This window comes from Struthio camelus, chromosome 4 (genome assembly GCF_040807025.1).
Source record: "Struthio camelus isolate bStrCam1 chromosome 4, bStrCam1.hap1, whole genome shotgun sequence".
In the NCBI taxonomy this organism is placed as follows: Eukaryota; Metazoa; Chordata; class Aves; order Struthioniformes; family Struthionidae; genus Struthio; species Struthio camelus.
Window position 1 is genome coordinate 68,187,920 of NC_090945.1, and position 15,048 is coordinate 68,202,967.

A 15,048-nucleotide genomic window follows, 5' to 3' on the forward strand; every position below is an offset into this window, starting at 1 on the left:
TTGAAATTTTAAATAACTGTTAAAGGGCAGACATTTTTTGGTTGTTACTAATTTGGAGAGGGAAGCCCTTGATTAATCACATACAAGACAATATATATAGGGAATGCTCCTTGCACATATGTAGGGATTGGTCTCAGTATGATTTTCAGGGTCTGCTCAGTGTTTTGAAACACTAGAATCGGTTTGAAGTAGGTGTAACCAGAAGCCCTGACAAGCACACATCCTTGTAGATTGTCTACAAAGCTAAGATGAACTAAATGGTCTTTTAATGTTTAATTTCTATAGCACTTTATTAACTATTCGACCCAGTCAACTAGTCTTGTTGGTTAACAGAGGACAGTAGCAGGAATGTGGTTCTGCAGTCCATTGCTGATTGCTTGCTGGTTAATTAACTAACTTTATTTTACAATTAGTACTCCTCTTTGAGTAGTAAAACCATTATGCAGAGTTACCTAATGGCACGTTAAGTTTTTTGCACTTAAATATACATACATTTATTTGAATTTATTTAATTATTTTCCTGTTTTATCATTTTAGTTTTTTTACTATTATTATTCTTAATTTCATTGATATCAATATCAAGAGATAAAGTACTTTTCCACTCAGTTTTGCTGCAAATATTTTTAGGTAGTTTCTAATGATCTGCTAATTGCCTTAATGATAGTTCATTATTTTATACTGTTCCAGAATATTTTTATGTCTCCAAAGGAGTCAGAAATGTTCCGTTATCTTAAGAATTCTTGTCAGTGATGCATATGATCCATGTCCATATCCTTGTCCTAGATAATATTCCATCGATCTGGTCTTTTCAAGATCTTTTAGATTCTTTTTCTCTGTAGACTGCTATTTTCTCAGAATGGTTTATCCACGACAACACACCTACACAGTATGTAGCTAGTTTATGCGTGCTTACTATGCATACATGTATTATATACACCAGTAATATCTCTTTCCATATTGCACTCTTTATTGTTTAGTGTAATATATAAGGACCGGCATTAAACTTTCTAATAAGCAATGAAAATGTTTAAAGTTCATTCAATTACTTCATCTTTCCTCTTATTCTTTTCTAAGATCCCATTTCATCCACTCCTGTTTGCTGAAAAGGCTAGTCCAAGAACTGCCTCATCTTTCACTATAATCATTGTTAAGAATTTCAGTATCTTAGACTGCATATATGCATACACATATATGTGTGTGTGTATGTATGTATATAGTTACATATCTATCCCATCTACACTGACGGAGAGTCATTCATCAATGCTGACCCAAAACACTCCAGTCCTCAGGGCAGAGCAACACTGCACTTACGTAGTTACTGCACTCGTGATGTTACTTTTCTGCTGCAAAACAACAGAAATATATATCTCAAAGTAATGAGAATCATTAAATAAAACTTACATAATTATCCTTATTGATTCAATCTAAGCTTCTTGGATGCCGGCTGAAAGGACTACAACTGAAATGGAAACTCCCTCGAGTTTGAGCCCAGTCTTGTGAAAGATGTCCACCTGAGTCTCCTAATTCGCATTCTAATTAGAAAAGCTTAGACCCTTAAATTAATCATAAGCCAGAACTATACAACTTCCCTCAAAGCAAACTAAGGAGAGCTCTCATAAACTAAAAAAAGAGGAAAGAAGAGTGACCCTCTTGTTTAGGGAGCCCTAGCTAAAACCTGCTTACTCCGAAATAAAAATTGTGCGACTATCCAAAAAGATCAGCGCTAAAGAAGAGAGTCTGAAATAAGCTACTAAGAACTACCTGAGACTGAAATGGGATTGCAGCCCAGATGTGTGCGTGGAGAAGAGAACTCTGCCCCACTCATAAACAGAAGAAAAATAATAAGACAATTTTGTTTAACACTGGACTGCTGTAACAATTTAAAACATATAACATCAGCAACTCTGCACACTTTGATTTAATTACTAGGTTTCACTGTATGTGCTTATGAAGATATTCTTATTCCTCAGTGATGTAGCATTGATGTCTCGCTCATTTGCCAAGATTTATGTGATTTATTTTTGCTGTGAACATACGGATAAAGCATGCCCCTTGGAGTAAATTACACTGTGGCAGGTACATACCGCTAGGTAAGCTGCTACTTTGAAAGTACTTTCTAATGGCACCTTTATTTTACCTTAAAGGAAAAGCAACCCTCATATGGAATTTAGTGAAGATCAAACTGTATGTAAAGCATATGCATGAATTAAAAATATCCAGATTCTAAGTTACACAAGGAAAGAGAAAGATGTTTTAAGCATATGGTGTTACCATGCACTTGAGATAAAGAGGTAGGAGGTTTTAACGACAGTTTTCAGAGAGACTATCGGTACTATAGTTCCAATAATAACAATCGTTAGGAATGAAGCAGTGTCTTATGATTCTTCATCTAGGTTTCAGCAAAAGCAGCAAAGCAATTTGACTTTGACAACTGACCTGAAATACTACCAAAAGAGAGTTCTGGTAAATTAAATTATGTTATACTGTATGCCTTACTATTATTTAAGCTTTAACAAGTTGCATCGCCTCTTCCATGACATCATATCAAAGAAACTTTTAGCATTGGCCAAGAAGACTTCTCCCCTGCAGTCCCCTAAAAATTGAAGAGTTACAACTCAGTAGTAAATTGTTACAGCTAAGACAGCTATAGCAATATAGATCTAGAAATATAGTTGTAAAAAGCTTTGCTGGTAATTTCTTACTTTCAGAAGTTCATAATTTTTTTCTTTTAAGGAATGAAATCCTTATGATGATCCTTATGATGTAATAAAAACTGTATACAAATAATCTAACCCAATATTAAATTTTGTATTTTGAGGTTTTTAGAGTTGATAGAGATTGAAAGTATTAAAATATAAAGTAGCTGAAATTTGAAGCATTGAGGCTACACAAATATACAGTATATTTAGTCGTGGAACCCTTGGCCATGTGCTGGTGTCACAATTCTGATTCACTAAAAAACCATAATAATTTGATATTTATGGTAAAGTACAACTTTTTTTGACAGCAAGCTCTTTGTTCCTTAAGTAAAATAAAAGTAAGTACTTAAAAACTGTTTATAGTAAGGTTATAATGCTTCCTCTGGGGTGACCATCACCAAACTTACAAGCAGCGGTAGAACAGAAATTTATACATAAAATCATATCTCAGATTTTTTTTTCCCCTATATCACTGTGTTTCGGTTGTTTGTTACAGTTCTTCATCTGTTGGCACAGCCACAGAGTTGCAATCCATTCTTGGGGGTTTATAAATAAATGAGAGATACGACCTCTCTTCCACCATCATTCCCCTTTCCATTTTGGATAGAAGCGCTACTTCTGCTTTAGAACTCCCCCCTTAAACACCTAAGGGGTTTTTTGTTTTCTTTTTTTTGATTCACGTCTGTGGGTTTACCCTTCCAGCTTCCTGACACAGTCATCCTCAGAGGTTTCACTCTCTCTCCCAGTTGCCAGCTAAGACAGTGCACTCCTGCTGGGCTTTTCAGCTGAGTAGCACAGCAGCCTAACCCTTTTGTGACTCAGACAAAGGTGAAGTACTTGTACGTCATCTCAGTTTCATTTTTCTTTCAAAAATACATAGCACAGAGATGTTTCTTTTCTGTGTTATTGCTTTAAGCCATGCAAAAGAACACTAGCTAGCAGAAGACTGACAAGAAGATTGTAACCTTGGTCTGTCAAATAGTACCATCGTTACACACCCATGCAGTTTTTGTTAATTCTGCTACATTGGCTATTAGATTTCAAACTCTTTATTCTGCACAAAACAGTTAGAGAAGTGAAAGGGACGGGAGGGACAGAAGATGGAACAAAATTTTTCTGTTCTTAAGAGGTTCTAGATATAAAACCAGTTTTTCAAATGTGAATGTCTGGAGCATGTAAACTAAAAATAATTGACATCAGAAAAAAAGGAAGCACTTTCATAACAAGTACATCAGTCCACACCCAAGAAAGTTTGCAGCTTGAAATGTGTGGTGAAGCATTAAGATATCTGGTTGAAAACAAGATAGAAGCAACACAATCTCTTTACCTATTATGTTTTGTCCTTTTGGTTCAATAAGCAGTGCTTTCTTAGTGAAGCTAGTAACAGGCTTTTTGATTCACCTACACATATTGTAGATGGTGTAGAACTTCTAAATACTAATATTTATTTTCTAAAGTAATTCTAATTTCATGTTAAGAAATTATAATTCTCTCAGAAGCATTACGCTAGCATGGATTGTTTCACACCAGTGGAGTAAACGGTCTAACGTATTTTTATTGGAGTGATGGATCAGAAACAGAAAAAAGTAATTTTGGAGTAGAAAGAACAAATTTCAGGTTATTATGTTGCTTTATTAGGGTAGCTCTAAAGTTAAGTCTTTGTAAGTAGGTCTTGCTGCAGTATTTGAGGCATCCTAAGAGAGTTAGAAGCTGCTTTCAAAGCTTCCTTGAAGTCACTGTAATATTTACATTGACTTTAATGATCAATGTTATTCAGAAACCATTAAGCTATCATGAAAAGTTAATTGCCATTTTCAGAAGTGACAAGAATTAGGAATATAGTTCTTAACTACATTAGAATTTAGGAACGTAAGTTGAACTGATTTTACTAGGACCTTGAGAAACAGATTATTTCTAGCACTAGTTACATATGATTATCACATTAAAGCCTTAGTTGGTCAACAGTTGTGCTCTGCTGTCCTGTCACGTGATATAAGCTTTCATTGTACTCCAAGGTTCCTTATAATGGAGGAGAGTGATCTGGATTCAGAAGTCATAGAAAGCTATCAATTACCTTCAGAAATCCCACTGCTGTCAGATGTTACGGAAGAAGAGAAGAAATAAAGGAGAATGAAATGCTTGATAAATGATATTCCATTTAGCTATAGAGTATGCTACAGATGTTACTCTTAAAAGTTTTCCATTTGCCTTAGCTAATTAAATTCATTACTCCATTCGCAACGTTTGTTAGGAATTCCCTATTGTCAGGTTAGGTAATATACTTTACAAAAAACTTGACAAATTTCTGAAGATAACTGCTGCATAAGGTCAAAGGTAGAAAATTACTGGAATCTCACATGCTATTTGGTTAAAGGTAATCTATTTTCTCCTATCCTACTCACACAAAGCGTGCTTCCATTCTGAGTATGCTGTGATCATAAAATTCAGAGTGTGGAACACATGAATCCTTAAAGAGTTTACTCCTGAAGAAGGCACTACTACAAAACCATAATGGGAGAAAAAAATTGGGTGTTCCACAGTCTCTACTTTAGAAAAATCCCCAAGCAAATTGTAAATTAACCTGCTTTAGGACTACCAATTTAGGACTACCAATTTAGAACATTACAAATATCATAAAATATACTGACTAATGTCTGATAGCCTATACCAATATGCTATAGAATAGCAGATTCACCTTGAAATTTTAAATTCATTCCATTCTAAACACTATTATGCAATTTAAAAAAATAAATTTATTTCATTAAAAAGACTAAGTTCTTTCAGCAGTAGCATAAGAGCAAATTATCTATTTCATGAGCAGAGCTGCAAATGAAATGTGGTGTGTCTGCACTTGCATCTGAAATTCTGTCCTATCTACACCTTGGCAGGAACAGTCGTGTTTAAAGTTAGGAAACAAGTTCTAGCTCACGGAGGGAGAAGGAACTTTGCTATTGCTGCCTTTTGCATAAAGAAGTGCCTTTATCGTATTTTTTGCTTTACTGAACAACATTCCATGCCATGGCAGAGTTATCAGTCTACACTTAGCTTACCTTTGAGCTTACTCCTAAGTATTGAAATATAGAAACATAGTGAACGCTACTGCAACAATTCAGAATATCCATTCCTTCCCACTCCTGTTGCAAACCTCCTTCCAAGTGGCAACACAGGATTTTCATTTACAAGTTAGGGTCTCTCTGGAAAATGATTTTTCTCCTCCTGCATAATTTGAGATATGACAATGATTTAGTATTCTTTGTCCAAACATAGAATAAATCAACACATAGTTATTATGCCATTTCTTACATTATCTGCTGGTTAGCTCAAAAAATACTCAAATTCATAAAAAAAATCCTTAAACTATTCTAAATGGCAATAAAGGAGTTGGATCACATTGAGGCTGTGATTTCAGTATGACAAGTTAGGTTCCCTTGATTCCATTTTTTTTTTTTCTGGTTGGCCTGAGCCAGAGTACTAAATGTGAAAATGATGGCTTCATTCTGGTTTATTTTTCTGTCTCAATACTGAGGCAAAAACTTACAGACCTTATGCAAGCCATTTACCCAAATCAGAAGGACTTCTGCTTTCATAAAAAACAAACAATTGGTTCTTATTGCATGATTTGAATAACAAATTGTGTTAAAAACAATTTATTTTGAAGCAGCATAGCTGGCTTTGTCTTCTTGATGGCATTTTGGTACGGTACCCACTGGGCTACGTAGCTCTGTCTTATGTAGCTCTCCATATATTCAAAAATACGCAATGGGATTGTTCCATTAAGAACTTAGAGGTCTTTTTCTCCTCTCACTCAAATCAGCTTTATTTTATGGATATAGGTAACAGAGGAGGAAAGATCTGTCAGGGTTCACAAAGGGAACTGGTAAATGACTCCAGGTTCAAATTACAGTACTGTTAGATGACCCCTCAGTAAGTCAGATAACCTAATTAGTAAGGCATGTTAGTATGTTAATAATTATTAAGATAGCTGATTATGTCTGATACATTAAGAGAAAAGCATTCTGATAGTGAGTAATTCAGGTGAAAAGTAATATTAAGAGGAAAAAAAGTAATAATTTTGGCGATTTGGATATTACTGTTCCAGAGGTGTAATTTCCTAACATATTTAGATCTGAAGATTATTTGTCATTCCAGTACCTGTTACTGATTCATCTGACATAATGGAGATTTTACTGCATCCTCTGTTATGAGCTGCTGTATATGTGATTCTATAGATTGTTAAATTTTTACACCTATTCCAGAAATCAATTTCTTCAAAAACATATGAGAATACACAATTATAATGATGTTCTCAGTTTGAATTAGCGTGTTGTAGACAGTTACTGCAACACATTGCCTGTCACTGAGGCTGACTTACGAATAATATCTGTGCTTCTTTTTCTCATTACTATGTAGAATGCCTAAAATAGCATTTGGGCACCTAAACCAAAGGTATTTTTAAACTCCCTTCTCAGAGACAGTCCTATGCAAGTTAAAACGAAAAAGTCTGCCACCTACAACTTAAAAAGAACAAATACAGTTAGTCTTGGGGCCTGTAAGATTAATAAGTATGAAGGTAACACTTTCACTGAATATTTTTCATGCTATAAAAACAATAATGCCTCTATTTTTATGAGCTGTGTTAACTGTTAGTGAATTTACTCCTATAGCAAGTAGGTGTTTCAAAGGAAATTTGGGGAGAATTTTCCTTTCTTATTTAGTTTTTATTCCTGCAGCTTATTTTGTGATTATTATTATTTTTCACTCACAGCAGGTGCTCAGATACTATGTTAATGAGGATTTTTTTTGCTAGATAGTATATTTATGCTCATGGCCTTGGCTTCACCTGTATGTTTCTGTGGCACAGAGATGTATCTCAAAGAAACAAATGCTAAATCTGCTCTTAGCACCAAATAAGTGTTCAGAGAATTCAGACTACCTCCTCTGAACTGACTAGAAAGCGTAGCGGGGCGCTCTGGCTCAGCAACTGATGGACACTATTGGGTCTTCCTTTCAAGAGGCTACATCACAACTTCCCCTTAAAGCAGCATTCTGATATCTGTGCTTTTATGTTTGACAAACTTGCTAAATAACCAGTAACAACTTCTCATGCTGTATCCTAAGATCTGTTATCTGTCCGAGACACTGCTAATTATGAGAGACTTTTGAAATGTTTGCAGTCTTCTGGAGATTGAATTGCTTTGAGCTGGAGTTCCTTCTGGTCTTTTTAAACTGTTTTGCAAGGTCGTGAATCCAGCTACCTGTTGTGGAGCAGGTTATTTTTGTACATGTTCTAGTTTGTCACCACTTCTGTTCAAAAAATATGTTACCATATTACCAAAATATGCTAACTGAATAGTGAAATACAGTCATCATCTGCCACCTATGTTACATTTGAATTATATAATGTTTGGTAAAACTGGGCACTGAAAGAAGGTTAATAAGTAAGTGAGCGTGATCAACTGCTAGGAAGCAGCTGGAGGACTAGGAGAAATTTTCTGAGCAAGAAAATACCCGTTATGTGCTAGTCTGGCAAAAAGCTTGGAATATGTACTGCATACTTTGCTGCTGTTTGATGTTCAGGGAATTATATTAGCAAATGCTCTTCTTTTCAGCCATCGTATTTTTTTGGCATTGTCTAGTCCAGACCATTTTTCCTGTGATTTTTCAGCTTCGGTGATTTTAGCCTAATTAGAATAGTATGGTGGATGAGGCTTCATGTTTCCTCTGTTGCAATCCTGACAAGAAAGCCTACCAAGAACAGGTCTCCCTGAACGTGATTAAAAAATAACTGCAACCAAACAAAACCCCAACTTCCAGCATATTCCATCATTCTTTGCTGTCACTGGCAGAGTTTCATAGCTGTCAGTTAGCTATCATAAAAAGCCCAGTAATAATGAGGGTGTTACTTCAAGGTGAAGACTGTACCTAGTCAATCAAAGGAACTTTAGAATACTGTAATATTCTTTATATGAGGCTACATAATACACAATTATTCAGAAACTCATAATAATACCAACTTATTAAATAGTACTAAGTCCATATAGTCTTCCACATATTTCTGGTATAAAGTGGGAGTCTTGATTTATACAACCCAGTATAGGAATTAACTACTTAAATTGTTCCATCTCTGTTAGCCGTCTAAGATAAGGAGTAAACATTTCCTCACATGCATAAATTACTAATTTTCTACTGAGAATTACATACTTGTTTTCTAATGATTTAGATCAGAGAGCAAGAGCTGGTAGCCTGAGCTGTATATGACAGATACAGTGCCATGCAGAAACACTTGTGAGAGACATGTTAGCTGAGGTATCAGCAGTGCAATAGGCACTGTAAGTACAGTGTGACAGCAGACTGAAACAGCTATGATTTGAAGCAGCCTTTTAATTTTAAAAGATATTGTGTTATAAAGCTAGCACAAGCCTATGGTCTCCTCTTTTTCTTATTTGTTGATCATCTTTGTCAATATATCAGGATCCACCTGGCCAGTCAGCCTTTGCACCTTTGCCAGTCAGTTAGCGTCCTAGCAGAACGAAGGCTGTACAAATCCGAACAGCCGAAGTTGGGCTTATGAGCCTGATTGCTGGTTTACCACAGATTTGCCAGGTTTTCAAGGCTATTGCACAAGTTGCCTTTGACTGGTAAACTTGTTTCCTAGCTGAAATGATATCCTATTTGCTCAATTCTGATGCTTGATTCTTATCCTGATCACCCCATCCAGTCTTTGCCTTTCTAGTTCTTGCCTTTGGCATGGTTCCTGACAATATTTACTGCATAGACTTTTGACTTTGTGGAATCAATTTCTTCCCCGTTTCCTGACCTTGCTTGCACTGGCCTTGGTAACAGCTTCCCATCCCCATTTCTTCTTCTATTTTTTCTGACAGATTGTGCCCTAATAGTGTTAAATGCGTATACATGCCATTTAGAAAGTAATTTATTCTGTAAACTGTCCTTCTATTTCTCCTTTCGAAATAGAATTGAGAAGATGAAGTGATATAACAGATTTTAAAGAATACAAACCTGTAATTTCATTTCTGATTCAACAGTTCAGTCACAACCTCTTTCCATAAAAAAGAGTGAAATGCAGGAGGTAGTTTAGGTCAGGTCATTCCTAATGACCGAGTGGCACGCTTTTCTTCTCATAGTTGTCACTCATAAAACAAACAATCTTTGCCAGGTAGTATGCAGAAAAAGTCCCAGAGTCAACTCCATGGAGAAATAATTGCCTTTGCTAGAAACTGGTTGTTACTTTTGTGACAGAACTGAGATAACTGATGTGACAAGGCAAGGTGGTAACTAATTGTATGCCTTCAGGCTCTTATGAAAAAGGAGTAACGTGGAAGTCAACTGAACCTAGTTAACCTATTTTTATGGTAATTGGGTATCTAATGTTTTCACTCTACCATGCAGTAGCCCTAGCTGCTTGAGTCAAGTCTTAGTAAGACTAAGTACTAAGTACTAATGATGTACTATTCAACTCTACCTTTATGATAATTAAAAGGAATGAAGGGCCAGCAGACTTGAAAAGAAAAAGAAAACAGTTTATTAAAGAAAAAAGATATTTTAGTGAAGGAAGAAGTAAAATAGAAATGGTAGAAAAATAGAAGAAGAGATAAACAAATGAAATCCACAGAAACAAACCTATTGTTGTGTAACCCTCCCTCCACCCCCAAATTCTCATGTAGGAAAATGAGGCTGTATTTATTCTATACGATTACCGTAAAGACAGACATCACATAGGGTGGCATGAATCTCAGGTAGTTCATACACTAGTATTTCCAAGAGCAAAGGAGACCTAAGAATTGAAACTGATAATTTAGAATCAAGTTTGACTCTTAATGACAAAAGAGGGCGGAAGCTGATCTAAATTATCTGACAATGGTCTATGAAGCTTTTCCAGTTAGTCTCAAAAAATGAGGAGCACATTAATCTAGCCCATGACCTGATAATTCCTCATTTTGTTATCTCCTATAGAAATACAAACATTCATAGATTTTAACGAATTGCACCTTTCAAATCTCAAAAGCAGTAAGCGATGCCACACTTAGCGCTGATTTCATTTAGTATTGAGTAAGTTCCTCATGAACTGTATTGTACAGGTCACGATAGTCTTTCTTCTTATAGGCTCATCTTCGAGATTCAGGCCAATTTTAGCTTTAACTGATTTAAAAATGAAAGTTTCTAGCTGTTACAGTTATAGAGAAGATCATGAAAAGTGTGAAAATGTGATTTTTGTGTACACTAAGGACTGCCAATCAAAACAAAAATGAGTTTCAGGCTCATGGTATTTCAAAGATTCTCATGCTTTGTTGATGGGAGAAGGGAATTAACCTCACTGTTTTTGAAAGGTCAGAATGGTAATCCTTAGTACTAAGTTCTTAATAGTTAGTACTAGTCATTTGACATTTGGCATTAGTTTACAAATAAGCACCTTGGGGGAGGAATCACATATTCCTGAATTCACCTTTCTATTCTGAAGATCCTAACACTCTTCTGAAACAAGTAAAAATAAAATTAATATACAATCTTTTAAAGCCAGAAGGGGTCATTTCATTATGAATGTGATGCAATAGGGTAAGCAAATTGACGGGAAACTATAATATGTATAATATATAACGGAGGAGTGAGGTAATTAAAAACTAGAAGACTAAGAGATACAGCTACATAAGTACAAGAACTTATACTTAATCAGTACAGTGTCTTGTCATTACAATAACTTTAATTCTGAAACACGCTGACCAGAAATCTTCAGTTAAATTCCACTGTGATGAGATACATGTTTTTTATTATGGAAACAAAAATAATTATCTACTATCATTGAACTGACCTGATCTGCAGCAGTTTGAATCCTACAGTGAAGGAACAAAATAATTACGAGATAATTTTGGCTTTTTGCCTGGTCTAGTGGATCAATTTGGGAGGACAGGAAGGCTGATGACAGCAGCTAAGAGACAGAGGCATGCCTTATACATTGAATAATAAACAAAAAATACAGTCCGAGACACTGCTGTATGCTCTACTTCAGTCATTGATTAATCAAGTTATATGTACATATGGGAGGCTGTTGAAAAAAAACAAGTAAGCTGATTCTGCTTCAGCATACAGATAACACACAGCTTTATATTTGCATTTCCATCTCCTGATGAAAGGACGTAATTACGTTATTCTCTTTCTAGGGGATCTGTGGCACAAATAAGGCATTTTGGCTGAAAATCCAGATGACACTGGGTCAGCCGACTGGACAGTAAGGCATATTCTTGCTTCTTTCACTGAGGACGTATATTTGCTCTTAGCTGACCTAGGTCATTGGCTGTAGGCTTGACTTCAGCAGCTTCTTGAACATTAAGCTGCAAGTGTACCTTTTGACAGGTGCTCAGCCACTGTGATAATTTCTTTCTGATGTAGAGCTTTCATCAAATACATGATGAGTTTCAACATGAGTCAACTTCTAAAAACCCTCCAAAAACTAAAGCTTAGTAGTTTGGTGGCCTGCTTCTTAAAACAGTTGTCTTTTTTCTATAGGCTTGTTAAGTATGTGTTTCTTCTGTGCAAGACTGCTATTTATTTCCAAGCTTCCTGTAACAGCCAATGGAATCATGTTGTTATTAACCCTGAAAGTCCTAAAGTGGCCTTCCTGCACCTCCTCAATATATAAAATTATACCCAGTAATTACCGGGTCTTCTTGCCTGTTTGCTGAGCTGTCAGAAATCTATCAAGACGGGAGTTCCATCACTTAAAGAATTAAAAATGTGGATCCATTTTAGTCAACAAACAGCATTGTATTAGACTTACTATGCTGGTTTGAAGTGAGGCTTGTATTCTAAGGGACAGACAGCTTGAGATTTTGGTCCAAGAGGTGGTAAGACTGTTACGCAAATGTGGTGAGGAGATACATGGAAAACTTGAAGGAAGAATTAAATTAGTGGATGCAGTAATTTGAAACAGAATTGAAACAGAGAGCTGGTCTTCAAGGACTTCAGAGAAGAGATTTCCATGACAACACAACACTTAGGTATTCAAATTAAGAAACAAAGCATCTTTAAAACAAATCAGGAAATATACCTCTATTTCACAGAATAAACCCCAAACAATTTAGAAGCACTAGTTCTGTAGAAGAAATGGGGATGCGGATCTGAGACAATACGGCCATTGCTGGGCAAATTCCCTTCCAACTTATATCAGTACCACACTCTCAGTCATTGAATCATAGAGAAACATATGGATATAAGATACCTCAGTATTTATACTAATGTCGTGACGGGATCAAAAAGCCCTAGACTTTCTTCAGTACATAAGAGCTAATATAAAAATCTTGAATAATGAAGAGTCCACAGACTTCTTCAGAAGTCTGTTCTAACTTTTTGACCACCTTAGAAATTAGAAAATTTCCCCTAAATTTTAGCTATTTTTTCTGCAAACTAAGCTGCTTTTTCCTGTGACTGTCTACCACTGGCCATGGAGAACGATTGATTTACTTATCTTCTTCGTAACGATGATATAAATATGAATGACTGTTATCAAGTCCTGCATGTTTTCAGAACATTATGCAAAGAAATTATGTTTATTATAGTGGATGTTGTTATTATAGACACTATGTTACATAATCTCAGCAAAAAGTAGCACTTTTCCTATGACCCATGCTGTACTATGAATTTGGTAATTTGTTCAAGAGCTTAATACTCATTAAGAAGAGGGAAACAAATATATGATTTATGATCATACACCTCTCTGTTGTCATAGATATCATAACACATAATTCACAGACTTATCAAGCTCTACTTTAGAACATTTATTTTGCCTTGCTTCCTATTCATTTTGGAAGGCTGTTTCAGTGCTTGAATTCTTTAATGATTAGTAACTTTTGTTTAATATACAACCTAAGTGTATTTATTACAGGTTATACCATTTGTTCTGGGGCCCATATTGGCCTTTAGGTGAAATAATAAGTTTTTTCCTCTCACTGCTATTTTCCTGTCTGATGTATTTATATAGCATTCACATCCCCTTTTGGCCTTTTTATATGAAGCTGAACAAGCTTTTTTAGTCTCCCCATATATACTGGGCTCCTCATTCAAAAGAATAACATTGCCATTGAAAGGAGAATTTGACCTCATGTCTCTGTGTTTAGATATACTAACAAAATATATTCCATAACTAAATATTCCAAATTTCCATAATTGAATCATTAGTTCCTACATTTAATAATTATATTCCCTAGAGGAAAAACCGTAGGAACGAAAATGCTTGAAAACATTCTGAAATACCCAAACTTTATCTTGTTAATGACTGCTTAATATCCTCTGAATTGGCTTTTGAAATACCTAGAACTTCCTAGACTTTTGCTCTTAAAACCCTACAGTCTGACAGCTCCTTGGATCTGGAGTTAAGAAACGGAAAATATGAAACACTGCATTCAGTTACATCCAGCAGTTCGCTGTACACAGCACTACTCTTTTCTAACCTCCACTAGCTGAGCATAAAAGCCAATATCCTTTCAGCTGTTATTCAGATTTTCCTAAGAAATGATGTGTGAGGAAAGGGAAATGGGAAATGGAGGGAAGGGAGCAGGAAGAGAAGATTGGGAGCAGGGCTTACTGGAGCAGAGCATTGAATTCCCTGGTGAGAATGAAGGACAGAAAGCAGTGGGAAGCCAACATACAGCTGGATGTAAACCTGCCAGAGAAAGTGCTGGGAAATCACGTTGCCACAAACTGCCTCAATTTGAGCAATGTCCTACACCAGGGTCAATTCAGAGTTTTTGGTTGCTGGTTTGTGTTTGGATTTTTCTTTGCTATTCTGAGCATAGTGCAGATCACTATGAGCACGAGATCTCATTTAACTTGAGATCTTAAAGCCTTCGATCTATTTTAAATAAAAAAGAAAATTTTCCCCCCAAGAACTTAAGTTTGCTATAGCATAATTAGCCAATATTTTCCTTCAACTTAAACCTGTCTAATGCACTGTTTTTCAGCTGTGCATCCTCTGAAGCTGGCTACATTTCAGCAGCAGGTGAAACTGCTCCCAGTATGCTTTTATTTTTAAAATGTTTTGTGATCTGCCAGGCTAAGAATGAGGTGCTTAAAAATTGCAATTCATAAACATGAAGTTTATGTAAATATGAAACACTATATTGACTCAGGTTTACTAATGAAATAACTTCAACGACAGTCTAATAATGACAACAAAGAATTCAATAGCAATTTAGAATAAGTGACATAGATTAGATTATGTCAAGAAAGTCTTTGAGCACCACATCAGACTGGTGTTGAATATTACATGCATTTTTAAAAATATAACCTTGCATTAATTTGTAATGATTTTTTTCTAAAATAGCTGCAGTCTGGATATCAC

General features: G+C 35.6%; 1 long non-coding RNA gene across 3 annotated transcripts in view; it reads right to left on the reverse strand.

Moving 5' to 3' along the window:
- The window catches only part of LOC104143044 (uncharacterized), a 109,862-nt gene that overhangs the window by 89,898 nt on the left and 4,916 nt on the right, over nucleotides 1-15,048 (reverse strand). Inside the window, exon 1 of one of the 3 annotated variants that reach the window (XR_011141085.1) lies at nucleotides 5,750-5,781. The exons of the other annotated variants lie outside the window; for them this stretch is intronic. This is a non-coding gene — a long non-coding RNA (uncharacterized lncRNA). Of the gene's footprint in view, nucleotides 1-5,749; nucleotides 5,782-15,048 lie in introns of those variants that run through there. 3 annotated transcript variants of the gene reach the window in all.